The sequence below is a fragment of the Amblyraja radiata genome, chromosome 1 (assembly GCF_010909765.2).
Source record: "Amblyraja radiata isolate CabotCenter1 chromosome 1, sAmbRad1.1.pri, whole genome shotgun sequence".
NCBI lineage: Eukaryota > Metazoa > Chordata > Chondrichthyes > Rajiformes > Rajidae > Amblyraja > Amblyraja radiata.
In genome coordinates, this window is record NC_045956.1 from 126,434,473 (window position 1) to 126,453,907 (window position 19,435).

The following is a 19,435-nucleotide window of genomic DNA, read 5'->3' on the forward strand; positions in this document are numbered from 1 at the left end:
GCGCCTACTGGCACACCTGGCGTTCGGAAGCCGCAGTCACGTGAATCAGGAGGGGCTGCTTATTTTCGCGCGGATTTGCTTTCGCGCGGCAGTTCAGCGCTGACCACTGATGTGGCTAGACATGTACAGAGAACATGAGTTCTGAAAACCGAACTTTCGAATAAAGATCCGTTTAAAACTTCAGTTGTCGTTCTTGAGACCGCCAAAGTACCATGTTTACACACCTGTGTGCTAATGCAAGTAAGAGTTTCATTGTTCTGCGTCGGAACATGTGACAATGAAACACCCTTGACTTTTCATACTTGAATCTTTGTTAGGGAGACAATACCTAGTTCAAGAATGTGGAATTCATTGCCTCAGAAGGCTGTGCAGGCCAGGTCAATGGATATTTATAGGTTGGAGATGAATAGATTCATGATTAGTGCAGGTGTCAGAGGTTATAGGGAGAATGAGGTTGAGTGAGAAAGATAGATCAGCCATGATTGAATGGCGGTGTAGACTTGATGGGCCGAATGGCCTAATTCTGCTTCTACATCTGTGTAAGAAGGAACTGCAGACGCTGGTTTACACCAAAGATGGATACAAAATGCTGAAGTAACTCAATGGAACAGGCAGCATCTGTGGAGAGAAGGAATCGGTGACGTTTTGGGTCGAGACACTTTTTCAATCTGAAGAAGGGTCTTGTACCCAAAACCTGCATTACTCCAGCATTTTGTATCTGCTCCTACAACTTATGAACTTATAAAAAGCTTGGTTCAAAGAACTGCACTTGTTCCCTTTTGTGGTTGTTTTTGTTTCACCCGTGTGAGAAATGTAACAAAACCCGTTATTACCACACTGCTATTTTAACAACTAGTTTCATGCATTTTATCACAGCCATCAGAAACTAACATTTTGTTTTCTGTTCTGTTCTGCAAATCTACGTTTTTTTATTCTCTGTTCATCCTTACTTTTATCTTTCTTAAAAATGATACAAAGGTGCAATTACCAATCTTTCCGCACCTTTTTCTAATTTCCTGATCTTTAAAAATACTATTAACCTGCAACTCGTCCGGGAAAGAAGAGTGAAGCAGCACGTTGAACAGAAAGTAGGGAATCATTCAGAAATTATTATTGATAAGTCCAGTCAGTTTATCTTCAATGTGTCGGAGAAAATGTTGAATCCCTTACCCTGTTTTTATAGTTCCTTGTCCAAGAAAATTGTGATTCTGATTCCTTGAATATATTCAAAGCTGGGAGTTAAAGCTAAGGGGATTGGGCACGAAAGTTGAATCAACTAAAGCCTTTATGAATAAAAGAACAAGCTCATGGGACCGAATGCTATTTTTGTTCCACATCAGAGCAAGTCAATGGTTGTCATTCCTCATATCCAACGTTTATAAATGACAAAGGGAGGCAGTGCCCATGAACTATTTAATTCCCTTGCCTATTTACACAGGATGATATAATTCAAATGAAAATCTATTTGATCTCGAGCAGATATCTAGTTATATAAATAATAGAAATGAAAACCTGTCCGTTAATGAACTACGTATTTATGACTAAACGTGGCAACATATTATCCATATTTCAACTGATATCACACCAACAGTCAAAATTGAACCATAAGGTTGAACTGTGGTGGTAGACCTGCTGCCTCACAGCACCAGGAATATAGATTCAATCCTGAACTCGGGAGCTGTCTGTGTGGAGTTTGCATGGTCTCTTTGTGACTCCATAAGTTTCCTCCGGATGCTCCGCTTTCCTCTGCCGCAAATTGCAAAGTTTATTGACCAGTTTTATCTTACGCTCACAGCGGTGAATCAGGCCCTCACTTAGAAGGCCATAAAACACGCAATTCTCTTTCCCGGAGACCATGGATATTCAGTCTTTGAGTATATTCAAAACAAAGGAGACAATAGACAATAGACAATAGGTGCAGGAGTAGGCCATTCGGCCCTTTGAGCCAGCACCACCATTCAATGTGATCATGGCTGATCATCCCCAATCAATACCCCATTCCTGCCTTCTCCCCATATCCCCTGATTCCGCTATTTTTAAGAGCCCTATCTAGCTCTCTCTCTTGAAAGCATCCAAAGAACCTGCCTCCACCGCCCTCTGAGGCAGAGAATTCCACAGACTCACCACTCTCTGTATTTCCTCGTCTCCGTTCTAAATAGCTTACTCCATATTCTTAAACTGGGGCCCCTGGTTCTGGAATCCCCCAACATCGGGAACATGTTTTCTGCCTCTAGCGTGTCCAAACCCTTAACAATCTTATATGTTTCAATGAGATATCCTCTCATCATTCAAAACTCCAGAGTGTACAAGCTCAGCTGCTCCATTCTCTCAGCAAATGACAGTCCCGCCATCCTGGGAATTACGCTGCACTCCCTCAATAGCAAGACTTGGAGATAATATATATAAGCATCTGGATAAACAGGGTCTGATTAGGAACAGTCAACATGGATTTGTGCCTGGAAGGTCATGTTTGATTAAGCTTCTTGAATTTTTTGAAGAGGTTACTAGGGAAATTGACGAGGGTAAAGCAGTGGATGTTGTCTATATGGACTTTAGTAAGGCCTTTGACAAGGTTCCTCATGGAAGGTTGGTTAAGAAGGTTCAACTGTTGGGTATAAATGCAGGAGTAGCAAGATGGATTCAACAGTGGCTGAATGGGAGAAGCCAGAGGGAAATGGTGGATGGCTGTTTGTCGGGTTGGGGGCAGGTGACTAGTGGGGTGCCTCAGGGATCTGTGTTGGGTCCTTTGTTGTTTGTCATGTACATCAATGAACTGGATGAAGGTGTGGTAAATTGGATTAGTAAGTATGCAGATGATACCAAGATAGGGGGTGTTGTGGATAATGAAGAGGATTTCCAAAGTCTACAGAGTGATTTAGGCCATTTGGAAGAATGGGTTGAAAGATGGCAGATGGAGTTTAATGCTGATAAATGTGAGGTGCTACACCTTGGCAGGACAAATCAAAATAGGACGTACATGGTAAATGGTAGGGAATTGAAGAATACAGTTGAACAGAGGGATCTGGGAATAACCGTGCATAGTTCCTTGAAGGTGGAATCTCATATAGATAGCTTTTGGTAAAGAAAGCTTTTGGTATGCTACCCTTTATAAATCAGAGCATTGAGTATAGAAGCTGGGATGTAATGTTAAAATTGTACAAGGCATTGGTGATACCAAATCTGGAGTATGGAGTACAATTTTGGTCGCCCAATTATAGGAAGGATGTCAACAAAATAGAGAGAGTACAGAGGAGATTTACTAGAATGTTGCCTGGGTTTCAACAACTAAGTTACAGAGAAAGGTTGAATAAGTTAGGTCTTTATTCTCTGGAGCGCAGAAGGTTAAGGGGGGACTTGATAGAGGTCTTTAAAATGATGAGAGGGATAGACAGAGTTGATGTGGACAAGCTTTTCCCTTTGAGAATAGGGAAGATTCAAACAAGAGGATATGACTTCAGAATTAAGGGACAGAAGTTTAGGGGTAACATGAGGGGGAACTTCTTTACTCAGAGAGTGGTAGCGGTGTGGAATGAGCTTCCAGTGGAAGTGGTGGAGGCAGGTTCGTTGGTATCATTTAAAAATAAATTGGATAGGCATATGGATGAGAAGGGAATGGAGGGTTATGGTATGAGTGCAGGCAGGTGGGACTAAGGGAAAAAAGTTGTTCGGCACGGACTTGTAGGGCCGAGATGGCCTGTTTCCGTGCTGTAATTGTTATATGGCTATATGGTTAAATTAGGGGACCAAAACTGCACACAATACTCCAGGTGTGGTCTCACTAGGGCTCTGTACAACTGCAGAAGGACCTCTTTGCTCCTATATTCGATTCTTCTTGTTATAAAGGCCAATATGCCATTCGCTTTCTTCACTGCCTACTGTACCTGCATGCTTATTTTCATAGACTGATGAACCCCCAGATCCCATTGTACTTCCCCTTTTCCCAACTTGACGCCATTTAGATAGTAATCTGCCTTCCTGTTTTTGCTACCAAAGTGGATAACCTCACATTTATCCGCATTAAACCTCATCTGCCATGCATCTGCCCACTCCCCCAACCTGTCTTAGTAACCCTGCATTTTCATAGCATCCTCCTCACAGTTCACACTGCCACCCAGCTTTGTGTCATGTGCAAATTTGCTAATGATCCTTTGATTCCCTTCATCCAAATCATTGATGTATATTGTAAATAGCTGCGGTCCCAGCACCGAGCCTTGCGGTACCCCACTAGTCACTGCCTGCAATTCCAAAAGGGACCCGTTAATCCCCACTCTTTGTTTCCTGTCTGCCAACCACTTCTCTACCAATGTCAGCACTCTACCCCCAATACCATGTGCCCTAATTTTGCCCACTAATCTCCTATGTGGGACCTTATCAAATGCTTTATGAAAGTCCAGGTACACTACATCCACTGGCTCTCCCTTGTCCATTTTCCTAGTTACATCATCAATAAATTTGAGGAGATTAGTCAGGCATGATTTCCCCTTCATAAACCCATGCTGACTCAGACCGATCCTGTTACTGCTATCCAAATGTTCGGCTATTTCATCTTTTATAATTGACCAGCATCTTCCCCACCACCGATGTCAGGCTAATTGGTCTATAATTCCCCGTTTTCTCTACCGCCTTTCTTAAAAAGTGGGATAACATTAGCTACCATCCAATCCACAGGAACTGAACCTGAGTCTATAGAACATTGGAAGATTAAATTGAGAATGAAAATGAATTGAGATGAAGATTAAATTGAAGATTAAATTAACTGCAGGTAACTACAATTTAGTTTAGTTTAGTTTAGAGATTTTGGTTAGAGATACAGTGCGGAAGCAGGCCCTTTGGCCCATTGTGTCGGCGCCAACCAGCGATCACCGCACACTAACACTATCCTACACATAGTAGGGATAATTTACATATTTCACCAAAGTCAATTTGGAGTGTGGGAGGAAACTGAGCACTCAGAAAAACCCAACGCATGTCACGTACAAGAACGTACAAGCGCCGTACAGACAGTACCCTTGGTCAGGACTTCACTTGCACTGTTGTTGTGTGTGAAACTTGAACATATCATTGCAAAGGTTTTAGTAAGGCATTGAACATTTTAAAACATCATCATAAGCCATTAAGAATGCTATTGCAAAGCTCACTTGTGAAGACCAGTTTGGTGGCACTGGTGGGTTTCATCATTAATGATACATTCATCTGCAGATAGAATCTCAAACCACTGGCCAAGGGGCATGTGAAAATTCAAATGCAGTACATTTCGCAAGGTGAGAGTCACTACAAACCAACTGCTGCGGTTCTCCAACCAAAGGATGATTCAGGTTTCCTGATCATCTGCAAATAGACCTGCAATATGTTTGCTAAATTTTCAGTTTTTATTGAAGTCTCCTGCATTTAAATTGTTGAATTGCTGAACATAATTTGAATTTATTGAATAGCATTAGTTTGCTGAACAAAGTGTGATTGTTAAACTGATTTGGTACGTGGCGGCTTTGACCATGATTATGGTGGAAATAAGGAAAAGCATATATTGGAATCATGAGCAAAATGCAAATGACAATCTGAAGAAGAGTCACAACCTGAAACATTGCCTGTCCGTTTACCTCCATAGATGCTGACTGACCCGCTGAGTTTCACCAGCATTTTATAATTAAACTAGAAGAATTGATACCCATTGGGTCCCTGTCACACGGGAGGCTTTGTCCCCCAATGCAAGAGTGCAGGCAGCAAGTCCAACCTCACAGCACTCCAAGCGGAGTGCAGGCCAGCAAACACAATTTCACAGCATTTCAAGCAGAGTGCACACGCATACATTCACACACATACAGACACTCACACTCACACAGAGACACACACATACACACACACACACACACACACACACACACTCAGTAACATGTACATGCACACACACACACACACACACACACACACACACACACACACACACTCACACACACACACACACTCACACACACATACACACATACACACTCACACACACATACACACACACACACACACACACACTCACACACACACACACACACTCACACACACACACACACACACGCACACACTCACTCACACACACACAGGTTCACTCACACACAACTAATACTAAAATGCCAAGTAACTTTTTTAATTCTCTGTTCATCCTTACTTCTATCTTTCTTAAAAATGATACAAAGGTGCAATTACCAATCTATCCGCACCTTTTTCTGATATCCTGATCTTTAAAAATGCTTTTAACCTGCAACTCGACCGGGAAAGACGAGTGAAGCAGCACATTGAACAGGAAGTAGGGAATCATTTAGAAATTATTATTGATAAGTCCAGTCAGTCTTTCCTGGCCAAATGCCACTAACAAATAATGTTGCAGTTTATCTTCAATGTGTTGGAGAAAATGTTGAATCCCTTACCCTGTTTTTATAGTTCCTTGTCCAAGAAAATTGTGATTCTGATTCCTTGAATATATTCAAAGCTGGGAGTTAAAGCCAAGGGGATTGGGCAGGAAAGTTGAATCAACTAAAGCCTTTATGAATAAAAGAACAAGCTCATGGGACCGAATGCTATTTTTGTTCCACATCAGAGCAAGTCAATGGTTGTCATTCCTCATATCCAACGTATATAAATGACAAAGGGAGGCAGTGCCCATGAACTATTTAATTCCCTTGCCTTTTTACACAGGATGATATAATTCAAATGAAAATCTATTTGATCTCGAGCAGATATCTAGTTATATAAATAATAGAAATGAAAACCTGTCCGTTAATGAACTAAGTATTTATGACTAAACGTGGCAACATATTATTCGTATTTCAACTGATATCACACCAACAGTCAAAATTGAACCATAAGGTTGAACTGTGGTGGTAGACCTGCTGCCTCACAGCGCCAGGAATATAGATTCAATCCTGAACTCGGGAGCTGTCTGTGTGGAGTTTGCATGGTCTCTTTGTGACTCCATAAGTTTCCTCCGGATGCTCCGCTTTCCTCTGCCGGCAAATTTCAAAGTTCATTGACCAGTTTTATCTTACGCTCACAGCGGTGAATCAGGCCCTCACTTAGAAGGCCATAAAACACGAAATTCTCTTTCCCAGAGATCATGGATATTCAGTCTTTGAGTATATTCAAAACAAAGGAGACAATAGGTGCAGAAGGAGGCCATTCGGCCCTTTGAGCCAGCACCACCATTCAATGTGATCATGGCTGATCATCCCCAATCAGTACCCCATTCCTGCCTTCTCCCCATATCCCCTGACTCCGCAATTTTTAAGAGCCCTATCTAGCTCTCTCTCTTGAAAGCATCCGAAGAACCTGCCTCCACCGCCCTCTGAGGCAGAGAATTCCACAGACTCACCACTCTCTGTGTTTCCCGTCTCCGTTCTAAATAGCTTACTCCATATTCTTAAACTGGGGCCCCTGGTTCTGGAATCCCCCAACATCGGGAACATGTTTTATGCCTCTAGCGTGTCCAAACCCTTAACAATCTTATATGGTTCAATGAGATATCCTCTCATCCTTCAAAACTCCAGAGTGTACAAGCCCAGCTGCTCCATTCTCTCAGCATATGACAGTCCCGCCATCCCGGGAATTACGCTGCACTCCCTCAATAGCAAGAATGTCCTTCCTCAAATTAGGGGACCAAAACTGCACACAATACTCCAGGTGTGGTCTCACTAGGGCTCTGTACAACTGCAGAAGGACCTCTTTTCTCCTATATTCGATTCTTCTTGTTATAAAGGGCAATATGCCATTCGCTTTCTTCACTGCCTACAGTACCTGCATGCTTATTTTCATAGACTGATGAATCCCCAGATCTCATTGTACTTCCCCTTTTCCCAACTTGACGCCATTTAGATAGTAATCTGCCTTCCTGTTTTTGCTACCAAAGTGGATAACCTCACATTTACCCGCATTAAACCTCATCTGCCATGCATCTGCCCACTTCCCCAACCTGTCTAAGTCACCCTGCATTCTCATAGCATCCTCCTCACAGTTCACACTGCCACCCAGCTTTGTGTCATCTGCAAATTTGCTAATGATCCTTTGAATCCCTTCATCCAAACCATTGATGTATATTGTAAATAGCTGCGGTCCCAGCACCGAGCCTTGCGGTACCCCACTAGTCACTGCCTGCCATTCTGAAAGGGACCCGTTAATCCCCACTCATTGTTTCCTGTCTGCCAACCACTTCTCTACCAATGTCAGTACTCTACCCCCAATACCATGTGCCCTAATTTTGCCCACAAATCGCCTATGTGGGACCTTATCAAATGCTTTATGAAAGTCCAGGTACACCACATCCACTGGCTCTCCCTTGTCCATTTTCCTAGTTACATCTTCAATAAATTCGAGGAGATTAGTCAGGCATGATTTCCCCTTCGTAAACCCATGCTGACTCAGACCAATCCTGTTACTGCTATTCAAATGTTCGGCTATTTCATCTTTTATAATTGACTCCAGCATCTTCCCCACCACCGATGTCAGGCTAACTGGTCTATAATTCCCGGTTTTTCTCCCGCCTTTCTTAAAAAGTGGGATAACATTAGCTACCATCCAATCCACAGGAACTGAACCTGAGTCTATAGAACATTGGAAGATTAAATTGAGAATGAAAATGAATTGAGATGAAGATTAAATTGAAGATTAAATTAACTGCAGGTAACTACAATTTAGTTTAGTTTAGTTTAGAGATTTTGGTTAGAGACACAGTGCGGAAGCAGGCCCTTTGGCCCATTGTGTCGGCGCCAACCAGCGATCACCGCACACTAACACTATCCTACACATAGTAGGGATAATTTACATATTTCACCAAAGTCAATTTGGAGTGTGGGAGGAAACTGAGCACTCAGAAAAAACCAACGCATGTCATGTACAAGAACGTAAAAGCTCCGTACAGACAGTACCCTTGATCAGGACTTCACTTGCACTGTTGTTGTGTGTGAAACTTGAACATATCATTGCAAAAGGTTTTAGTAAAGCATTGAACATTTTAAAACATCATCATAAGCCATTAAGAATGCTGTTGCAAAGCTCACTTGTGAAGACCAGTTTGGTGGCACTGGTGGGTTTCATCATTAATGATACATTCATCTGCAGATAGGATCTCAAACCACTGGCCAAGGGACATGTGAAAATTCAAATGCAGTACATTTCGCAAGGTGAGAGTCACTGCAAACCAACTGCTGCGGTTTTCCAACCAAAGGATGATTCAGGTTTCCTGATCATCTGCAAATAGACCTGCAATATGTTTGCTAAATTTCCAGTTTTTATTGAAGTCTCCTGCATTTAAATTGTTGAATTGCTGAACATAATTTGAATTTATTGAACAGCATTTGTTTGCTGAACAAAGTGTGATTGTTAAACTGATTTGGTACGTGGCGGCTTTGACCATGATTATGGTGGAAATAAGGAAAAGCATATATTGGAATCATGAGCAAAATGCAAATGACAATCTGAAGAAGAGTCACAACCTGAAACATCGCCTGTCCGTTTACCTCCAGAGATGCTGACTGACCCGCTGAATTTCACCAGCATTTTATAATTAAACAAGAAGAATTGATACCTATTGGGTCCCTGTCACACGGGAGGCTTTGTCCCCCAATGCAAGAGTGCAGGCAGCAAGTCCAACCTCACAGCACTCCAAGCGGAGTGCAGGCCAGCAAATCCAATTTCACAGCATTTCAAGCAGAGTTCACACGCTTACATTCACACACATACAGACACTCACACTCACACAGAGACACACACACATACATACATACACACACACACACACACACACACACACACACACACACACACACACACACACACACACACACACACACACACACACACACACACACACACACACACACACACACTCACTCACACACAACTAATACTAAAATGCCAAGTAACTTCAGAACATGGTGAACATACAGTGTGAAACCGAATGATTCACACATTTAAAGCCTCTTGCCAAGGCTGCTGCTGAAACAAAAATGTGCATTAAATATCTGTTGTGTCTTCACGTTTGATATCCTGATAATAAACGACACAATTCAGGTTGTTTCAGTTGCCTTATTGTACTCCTTTATTCAGCTCCTTTGTCTGTGTGGCGTAGTAATACTGAAAGTGCTTACATACCTAATCACAGTGTGTGTGTGTGTGGTGAGTGTGCCTGATACAAAGTAGTGCAGGAGGTTGGGACTGCTACAATGAATATGTAGCATATGCAACATCCCCCCTTCTCAAAAGAAAGGAACAAAAATTAGTGACACTAGAGGATTGCCAGAGCGAGGGTGGCAATCCTGTAGCAGATACCGTGGGATTATTCTGCCCACATTCATGGCATTCTGCTTGCTACTATACTACACAACAAAATATATAATGGCAGCTTGTTTTCTTTCAGGTAGTGCGTAGCCAGTCAAGAGTCATGTCTTGGCGTGACTTGTCCCTTCCAGTGCTAGCGATAACGCGCTGGGGGTAAGATGTTGCTCCTGGATCTAGTAGATCTGGTTGTTGCCTGCAGTGTTGCACTCGATGTATTGGTAACTTGTTGAGTTGTTTCCTGGCCATTGGTTGGTGCTGGTTGACTATATGACTCACTGGTAGCAGTTTGTGAGAATGTGTTGTCATCAATGGCAGGTGTTGCTGCTGCTGTGGGTGGTGTCCTAGGAGTTGCTGGTGTTGTCTTTGAAGTTGCAGGTGTTGACATTTCAGGTGTCGGGCGGATGTGAATTCTGTTTCGTCTCAACTGCCTGCCCGGTTCTGTCTCTATGATATATGATTTTGGGGTTCCAGCCCTGCTGGTGATTTGTGCTGGGGTCCATTTCTTTGTTGTTGGATCCTGAGCATGTACGTTTTGGCCTTGAAATAGTTCAGGTAAATACTGTGCATTTTTGTTGTATTGTTTCAGCCCCTCCTCCTGGGCAGCTGCCAATTTTGCCCTTGTTTCTTCTTGGTCGATAGGGGGTTGGATTTTGCTTGGCAGGGTGGTTTTGTATTTCCTGCCATTTAGCATTTCTGCAGGAGACTTCATGTCAGCCTTTAGTGGAGTTGCCCGTAAGGATAAAAGTGCCAGGTTTGGATCCTCCTTTGCCTCTCGGCATTTTATTAGTGTTTTCTTGGCTGTCTGTACTTGCCTTTCAATAAACCCATGGCCCTTTGGGTAATGTGGTGAAGATGTTGTGATTTTGAACCCGTATTCGGTGGCTAGCTCTCTGAATTCCCGAGATGTGAATTGGGTTCCATTGTCACATACGATCTGCTCAGGTATTCCTTGCTCTGCAAACAACCCTCTAACAATTGACACAATTGTTTTAGCTTTCAAGTCCTTTACGTTTCTCACAAATGGGAATTTGGAGTAGTAGCAGGCCATAATCAAATACCATTGCTGGTTCTCTGTGAACAGGTCTGCTCCGATGGTTTGCCATGGCCGGCTTGGGATATCACTGGGTGTCATTTCCTCCTTCTGTTGTGAATTCCTGTATTTTTGGCATATGTGGCATGTAGATACCAGCTTTTCTATGTCCTTGTACATGCCTATCCAGTACACAGCGGATTTAGCACGGAGTCTGCACTTTTCCATTCCTAAGTGTCCCTGGTGGATCTTTTCGAGGATTTCTTTTTTCATGGACTTGGGTATGATGATTCGTGATCCGGCCATCAGGACTCCATTCTCTACCGAAATATCATCACGGATGGTCCAGTATTCGCGGAGGAGAGGCTGAACTTGTTGTCTCTTTTCTGGCCACCCCTGTATTACCATTTGGGTGAGGAGCTGGAGTTCTTCATCTCTGGCTGTTTCCTCTTTGATCTGTTCCAGCTTCACGCTTGTCACACTCACAATGTGGTGGATCTTTATGCTCAGCCCTTCCATCTCTTGTTTGTCATGTGTTGATAGTCTGGATAGGGCGTCAGCTAGCAGCAGGTCTTTTCCTGGCTTGTATCTGATGTTGTAGTCGTAGTTCTGTAGCCTCAGTAATAGTCTCTGTAGTCTGGCTGGTGCTTTGGTGAGGTTTTTTTTTCCGATTTGTTCTAGAGGGCGGTGGTCTGTTTCAATGTCGAAATACCTTCCATATAGGTAAGTGTGAAATTTCTCGCAGCCATAGACTACTGCTAAGAGTTCTCTCTCTATGTTTGCGTACCTTGATTCTGTAGGAGTGAGTGCTTTGGATGCATACGCAATAGGTCGGCCATTTTGTATCAGTACTGCTCCAACTCCTCTCATGGAGGCATCAACTTGGAGTGTTACAGGTTTCTGTCTGTCATAGTACTGCAGGATCGTTTCTTTGCTGATGAGTTGTTTTATTTTCCCAAAATCTTGGCTATGTGAAGCACACCAATCAAATTCAGCGTCGTCTTTCAACAATTCACGGAGATTTGCTGTGTGATTAGCAAGCTTAGGTATGAAGACTCCCATGTATTGTATGAGCCCTAGGAAACTTCTTAGCTGTTTCTTGTCTTTGGGTTCCTCCATGTGGTTGATAGCATCCACTTTTGTAGGGTCCGGTTTCACTCCTTCTGCAGAGTAAATCAGTCCAAAGAATTTGCACTCCCTTTCTTTGATTATGCATTTGTCTGCATTGAGCTTTATGCCGGCTCTTCGAGTTTTTTCCATAGCCTCATGGAGGTTGTAATCATGCGTGTTTTCATCTCTGCCGTATACTTGGATATCATCTGCTATCCCGATTGCCCCTTTACAGCCTTTGTATGTTTCATCTATTTTCCGCTGGAAGACATCTTGACTCACCTTCAGCCCGAATGGGAGCCTGTTGAATCTGAATCTGCCAAATGGCGTGTTGAAAGTGGTGAGCATTGATGACTTTCGGTCTATTTTGATGTTCCAATATCCATTGCTAGCATCCAGCTTGCTGAACACCTTGGAACCGGCCAGTGCTGGTGTGATCTCTTCAAGGGTTGGAGTTGGATAATGGTCGCGCTTCAATGCATTGTTCAGATCCCTGGGATCAAGGCATATCCTTAGTTTTCCGTTTGGCTTTTCTTTGATAACAATTGAATTTACCCAATCAGTTGGTTTAGTTATTGCTGTGATGATGCCCTTTTTTTCCATTTCGTTTAGTTGTTCCCTTAGCCTCTCTTTCAGTTCAAGGGGAACACGGCGGGGTGGGTGGATCACTGGTTTCACACTGGGGTCTACTGTGATATGGTATTCGTATTCCTCAAAACAACCAACGGTATCGTCAAAACACTCTGGGTACATGTCCATCAATTCTTCTTTGTTCCTGATGGGCGGCCGGTTTTTGATGGGTATGTTTCTGTCAATTCTGCAGGAGTTTGTCTTGATTTCATGGTTGATTGACACAATCTTCAGTCTTTGGCACGTGTTCAGGCCGAGAATAGCAGGTCCTTTCGATTTAGTGATGTAGAAGGGGCATTTCACTTCTTTCCCTTTGTATGTTCCTGCTATGATTGTTTTGCCTAGCTGTGGGATTATGGAACCTCCGTATGCAGCTAGGACTACATCGCTACTTCCAAGGATTCCTTTCCTGACGCTGCCATCTTTTGTCATGTGTTCAGGGAATATCTTTCCGTAAAGATTGACTGGTAAGATATTGCTCTGGGCTCCAGTATCAATTTTGAGCCTTAGATTAATCGTTGTTCTTTTCTTTCCCACTTTTTTCTGTAGTTGTATTATAGTATATGCTTCATCTCTGTTGCTATGTGGTTTGTTGTTTCCCATTTCGTGGACGTCAATGGTCCCAACGGAAAGGAATTCTTCCTCAGAGGTATCTGAGGTTATCTCCTCTTCCTGTTGGACGTGTGCGTGTATTTGTTTCCTTCTCGTATTTCTATCGTTCTTTGACCATTGCTGCTTTGGCTTGGTGCTGTATGATTTTGTTGACCTACACATTTTCTTCCAGTGGTTAGGCCTCCCACAGGAGTTGCAGGTAGTCCCGTATGCTGGGCACTCCCTGCGATCATCAAATGCATGCTCTGTACCGCAGTTCCAGCAGCTTCTTTGGCTTGCTTGTTTGTTTGCATGCCTAGAAAATGTCTGCTTTGGAGCCTTTAAGGTGGAGCCAGGGTCACGTTTTGAGAGAGCGTCTATATTCACTCTGGTGCTGCTCTGAGATGAGCCAACTTGAAGGCAGAGGGAGGACATTTGTTTCCTTGTGGCTTCGAAAGCTCTGGCAGCATCTACGGCGTCTTTTAGGTTGAGGGTGTCTTTCCCTATTAGGGACTTTTGGACCTCTTGGTGGGCGCACCCCCATATTAGCTGGTCGACAATTCTGTCATCTTCATCACCAAATCTGCATTTCTTGGCCACGTTCCTTAGTCTCGACAGGAAAGTGTCGGTTGTTTCTTGTGGGTCTTGTCTTAGCCCTTGGAACTCATACCGATGGATTCTGTGGTTTGATTTGGGCTCCATATGGTTCGCAAACCTTTCAAGGACTATTCCCGGATTATTGCAGTCGGGCTCTGTTAAGCTCCAACTGTTAAAAATGTCTAGACCCTTCTCCCCGAGCCATAGTAAAATATAACTGACCTTCTCTTCATCTGCAGTTCCTTTCAGGAAGCTTTTGAATGCCAGCTGGCTCTTTTGTTTGAATTTCTTGAACGCCTCCACCACATCATCGGCGTCCCAGTTCATCGTAGGGTGGAGGCTCATTGCTGCTGTGGAGGCCGCCATCTTGTGTTGTTAGGCGGGTGCACAAAAAAAAATCAATTTCTCTGCAGCCGCTGTTCCTAATTCCCAATAGCGATTCACAATAGCGCGGTTTTTTTGCTCGAAAGTCACCGCTGCCACCATGTTGTGTCTTCACGTTTGATATCCTGATAATAAACGACACAATTCAGGTTGTTTCAGTTGCCTTATTGTACTCCTTTATTCAGCTCCTTTGTCTGTGTGGCGTAGTAATACTGAAAGTGCTTACATACCTAATCACAGTGTGTGTGTGTGTGGTGAGTGTGCCTGATACAAAGTAGTGCAGGAGGTTGGGACTGCTACAATGAATATGTAGCATATGCAACAATATCATCCAACAAACACACTCACAGCAGTAAGCTCCCTTGAATTATTCAATGACATCTTCACTCTGTGCCTTCTGCAGTCAGCGCCATCTTGCCACAAACCGGAAATGACGCACTCAGCGCCATCTTGCTGCTAACCGGAAATGACATCATCGGCGCCATCTTGCCACTTAGCGGGAGTCACGGAATGAGCGCCAATTTTGCAATTAAACACAGTTCGGATCTAATAACATGTTTATTCACGTTTTATCCATCCGAAAACTGTTGAGGGACAACTGGAGGGTCGCACCGGTTGCGATGGTCTGTGGCGTTTTTTTGGCCATTTTCGGCCGTGGAATGATTGCCGCCCTGCGGCCTACGTTGCTAGCCGCTAGAACCGCTAGAACCCTGCACGCTGCCTGGAGAGGATGCTGGCGTTGATTGTTCACCGCTTCTCCGCCCGCCGTCTTCCCCCCCCTTTTGTCACCTGTCTGTTACCTACCTGTTACCTACCTGCCTGTCTGTTACCTGCCTGTTCCTGTGCCTGTGCCTGTGCACCATCGACGCTGGACACTGGATCCTCTCTGCAACCGCACCGCTGGACAACCTCTCTGCAGCTGCACTGCTGGATACTCTCTGCACCCTCATCGCTGGACTACCTCTACACCTGCTCTGCTGGACAACCCATCTGCTCCCTCAATGCTGGACACCTCGCTGGACACCTCGTTGGACACCTCGCTGCATCTGCACTGCTGGACAACCTCTTTGCTCCCTCACTGTTGGACACCTCGCTGCACCCGCTCTGCTGGACAACCTCTCTGCTCCCTCACCACTGGATACTCTCTCCACCTGCACCGCTGGACACCTTTCTGCACCTTCACTGCTGGACACCCCTCCTCACCTTCTCACCTCCTCTGCTGGACACCTCTCTGCACCCTCACCCTCAGAGACTTAGACTTCTACGTCGACCCCGTTTCATCCACAGAGGTTCTCGGCGCAAGCTTGTTTACTTCAACCACGGACATTCCATTCCATCCATCTGCTCACTACCACGCTCTGCCCCCCCTCAACCGCGTCACCCCCCCCATCCCAGCTGACCGCACGCACTGTCAACTGGGACAACTTCAGATCTCTCCAGCCTGCCCCCATCCCTCCACCCTCTCACAATGCCAACTTTGCCCTCCTCAACACCAGGTCGCTCAACAACAAAGCCCTTGCCCTCCATGAACTAATCCTTGACAACACTCTGGACTTCCTTCTGCTCACTGAAACGTGGCAACAACCCAATGTCTTCTTCTCCCTCAATCAAGCATCTCCAAACCCCGCCCCTCCCGCCATGGAGGTGGCCTCGCTGTTATTTTCAACCAGAACTTTCGGATCACTGAACTCACCCTCTCCACAGTAGCATCATTTGAATTCCTCGCCTTCAAAGCCCTCTCCTCCATGACAGTCATCCTCATTTACCGGCCACCTAAATCAAACCCCTCCTTCCTATCTGACTTCACTGAACTCCTCACACTTGCCTCATCCCTCTCCCCACATCTGCTGCTACTTGGTGACTTAAATATTCATATGGACTCCCCCACCTGCAAGCTCGCATCTGAATTCGCCTTTTTACTTGACAACTTCTCTCTCACTCAGCACGTCACCTTTCCCACCCATGACAAAGGTCACATCCTTGACCTGGTCTGCTCCACAAATCAACCGGTACTCGACCTCCATCCATGCCTCTTCCCCCTCTCTGATCATAAGCTTATACGGTTCACCATCCCTTCTCCGACACCTCGCCCCCACTTCCTCCGAGAAATCACCTTCCGTAATCTAAAATCCATCGATCCCCACCATCTCTCTGACCTGCTCTCCACCACTCTCCCCCTGGACTCAACCCATATCTCACCTGATGATCTCACAAACCATCTCAACTCCGCCTTGTCTACCTCCCTTACCATTCTGGCCCCCCTCAAAACAAGAACCGTAACTTTCAACACATCTTCACCCTGGTATACACCTGCACTTCGTAAGCTGAAACAGACTGGTCGCCGACTTGAACGACTCACAAAGAAATCATCTCTCACAGTCCACCATGAAGCTTACAAACTCTACCTCACTGACTACAAAGATGCCCTCATTGCTGCAAAATCTGCCTACCTCTCCTCCATATTCACCGATCCCTGCCTAAACCACAGAACCCTCTTCTCCACAGTGGGCAACCTCCTCAAGCCTCGAGCCAACACTCTCCCTACCTCTACTCCGGTTCTGCAACTCATTCCTCCACTTTTTCGCTGATAAAATCAGCACCATCTATCAATCTTTATCCCCTGTCCCTGACTCCCCAGCAACTACTCCACCACCTACCAAGGCCCCTCCTTTCAACATCTCCACTGACCTCCTTACCCCTCCTCCACACTGCTTCCTCTCCCAGTTCGACCTGGTCACCCCTACTGAAATCTCCAAACTCATCAGCTCTTCCAAACCCACTACCTGCTCCCTCGACCCTCTCCCCACTCCCCTGCTGAAGTCCTGCCTCCCCGTTCTCTGCCCCTACCTCACTAATCTCTTCAACTCCTCAGTGTCCCAAGGAATTGTCCCCTCCGCTTTCAAAACTGCTGCTGTCACACCAATCTTAAAGAAACCTGGTCTCGATCCCTCCTCTCTCATTAACTACCGCCCAATCTCAAACCTCCCCTTTCTTTCAAAAACCCTGGAGCGTATCGATGCGTCACAACTTCATTCCCACCTCCTTGCGTATAACCTACTTGAACCCCTCCAATCTGGCTTCCCCCCCCTCCATAGCACAGAAACTGCTCTCCTCAAAGTCCTCAACGACCTCCTCACCTCTGCTGAAACTGGTTTCCTCAACATCCTCATCCTCCTCGACCTGAGCGCAGCCTTCGATACAGTGAACCATAACATCTTGCTCACCAGACTCAAAGACCTCGGCATTGAAGGTTCTGCACTCAGTTGGCTCCGTTCGTACCTTTCCAACAGATCCCACTTCATCTCTATCCATAACCACACCTCTGCTACAGCCACAGTCACTCAAGGCGTTCCCCAAGGCTCCGTACTCGGCCCCCTCCTCTTCATCATCTACATCCTCCCCCTTGGTCAGATACTCCGCCACTTCAACCTGGACTTCCACTGTTACGCCGATGACACCCAGATCTACCTCGGCACCAAATCCCCCCACAACCCCCCCTCTCCCATATCAACACCTGTTTGTCAGCTATAAAAACCTGGATGCAACATAACTTCCTCAAACTCAACAGCGATAAAACAGAATTCCTCCTCATAGGCTCCAAATCCACACTCAGCAAAATCAATAACCCCACTCTCACCATCGACAGCACCACTGTCTCCCCATCTCCCCAGGCCCTTGGCGTTATCTTTGATTCCACCCTCTCCCTTGAGCCTCACATCCGCCATGTCATTAAAACCTCATTCTTTCACCTCCGCAACATCGCCAAAATCGGACCCTCTCTCACACCTCCCGCTGCTGAAAGACTCATCCATGCCTTCATCTCCTCCTGACTGGACTACTGCAACTCACTTCTCCTTGGCATCAGCTCCACCTACATCAACCGAATCCAACTGGTCCAGAACGCAGCCGCCCGACTTATCACCCACACCAAATCCTGGCATCACATCACTCCAGTCCTCAAACAACTTCACTGGCTTCCCATCTCCCGGATCACCTAAAAAATGCTGGTCCTCACCTACAAAGCCCTCCACCATCTGCCCCCCCCCTCCCCATATCTCACTGACCTCCTCTCCCCCTACCAACCCTCACGGTCCCTCAGATCCACATCAGCCGGTCTCCATCCACGTCCAACCTCTGCAGTTTTGGGGACAGAGCCTTCTCTAGGGCAGCTCCCAGGCTCTGGAACTCCCTCCCCCAACTGATCCGCAATTCCGTGTCCCTCACCATCTTCCAGTCCCGCCTCAAGACCCATCTCTTCACCTCTGCCTATCCTTAGCCCCACGTCCCCCTCCCTTTTCATCTGTGCTTGAATTGCCTCATATTGTGTTTTGAATTGAATTCTGTCTCTAATTTGTGTACTAGTCATGTCTCTACTATTTATTTCATTCCACTTACATGTTTTTCCTCTACTTGCTGAATTTTTGTAAGGTGTCCTTGAGACTCTTGAAAGGCGCCCATAAATAAAATTTATTATTATTATTATACAAAACTTTACCTAACATTCCCCAATTATAGAAAAAAATAGTGTTTTCGCACCTGTCCCACAAAATAAGTTTTATTTAAACTAAAAAAGAAGAAAATAAATGAGTTAATTCCATATAGGCTGCTGGAATATCCAGGGCCTCTACTCTTCAACCTTCTGGATGAAGACTGGGAACCCTGAGTTCCTAAAGTCCATAGAAGACACTGATATAATGATATTAACAGAAACATGGTATTGAAAGGATACGGTCATTCACTGTCCCTCAGGGTACCATGAAGTCATGGTGCCCTCAG